Source organism: Rutidosis leptorrhynchoides, chromosome 8 (assembly GCF_046630445.1).
Source record: "Rutidosis leptorrhynchoides isolate AG116_Rl617_1_P2 chromosome 8, CSIRO_AGI_Rlap_v1, whole genome shotgun sequence".
Classification (NCBI taxonomy): Eukaryota; Viridiplantae; Streptophyta; class Magnoliopsida; order Asterales; family Asteraceae; genus Rutidosis; species Rutidosis leptorrhynchoides.
The window spans coordinates 312,975,994-312,977,648 of record NC_092340.1 but is presented as its reverse complement, the minus strand read 5'-3'; positions in this window follow the sequence as shown (position 1 = coordinate 312,977,648).

Below are 1,655 nucleotides of genomic sequence, written 5' to 3'. Positions count from 1 at the left end.
TTCTTGGTGCCACTCATGTGAGTGGGAAGCAGTGTTATCAATAATTTTGTAAGCATCAGTTTCGGTTTTCTTCATAATAGAACCACCAGCTGCTATATCTATGTCTTTCCTTGTAGTGATGTCGCATCCTTGGTAGAATATTTGTACTATTTGACAGGTGTCTAAACCATGTTGCGGACATCCTCTTAACAACTTTCCATATCTTCTCCACGCCTCATATAGAGTTTCATTTGGCTTCTGTGTGAACGTAACAATTTCTGCTTGAAGTCTTACGGCTTTAGATGCAGGAAAGAATTGTTTAAGAAATTTTTCAACTAAAACGTCCCATGTATCAATCGCCCCTTCAGGTAACGATTCCAACCAATCTTTGGCTTCTCCCTTTAAAGTCCAGGGAAATAACATGAGATATATCTGTTCATCCTCAACTTCTCGGATTTTAAATAGTGTGCAGATTCTATTAAAGGTACGTAAATGTTCATTTGGATCTTCCTTCGGCCCACCACTAAATTGGCATTGATTAGTCACCATATGTAAAATTTGTCCTTTGATTTCATAATCTGGCGCATTAATGTCAGGATGAGTAATTGCGTGACCTTGGCCAGTGCGTTTAGCTCTCATTCGGTCTTCCATACTTAAAGGTTCCAGATTTTCCATAATTGAATTTGTTGAATCGGTATCACTAGATGATTCTGATTTAATGGTTCGTTCCTCAACAATCTCTGTTTGAATGATTGGTGGTTCCGGGGGAAAGTTTAATGGTTCAGGATCTACGAACCGTTCCTGAATATTCTCCGGATTCTCAATTGTGAGGTTTGTTTCAAAAACTGGATTATCGGAAATTTGAGTTTGAGGATTTGGTCGACTTGATGACGATTCTAAAGAAAAATCAACGGCGGTGATATTCGTTAAACGATGTCTTGATCGAGTTACAGGTGGTGAACGTATGATCGGCGGCGAACGTCTTGCTCGGTGCATTCACATAATATCCTATTAGTTATAAAAATAATAAGAAAAACTTAAATAAGCTATCCAATTAATAGACTTTTCTGATTTTTGCCCACGTTTCGAATAGCCAAAAGATGCAGCAGAGGGGCAGGATTCGTTTGGTCTCAATATAATTGAGGACTGTTTGGCTCCAATAACCCGGTCCACGTACAAATCCAACTATTACTACGAACCAGAAAAATGTCAACGTCTATTAATTTAACCACTTAAATAATTTTTCTTTCCGTTTAAGAAATATTAGATAAGAAGTAGATAAAATTCTATGTCCTATAACTAGAGTATCGAGAAATAAGGAAGAAATAGATTGCGCGTCGAAAAGTGTCGAAAAAATGAAAAAGGCGAAGAGTGACTTATAAGACACACAACTAATCGATCCTTATTACTACTACTAATTTAAGATTAACATTACAAATTGAGATTACAATTTGGAATGATAATTGATACATCGGTAAAAGGCGTCGAAGAAAAAAAAAAATAAGAAAGTAGCACGAAAAATGGCGTCGCAAAATTCTAAAGCACCTAAAACTTAGACTAAGGAATAAGCACTTAAGGGATTTTACGGCAAAGCCTAAAAATCTAAAAATAAAAAAAAAATAAGCTACGGCAAAAACTATATTTAATACTAAAAGTTGTAACTATAGTCTAAAAAT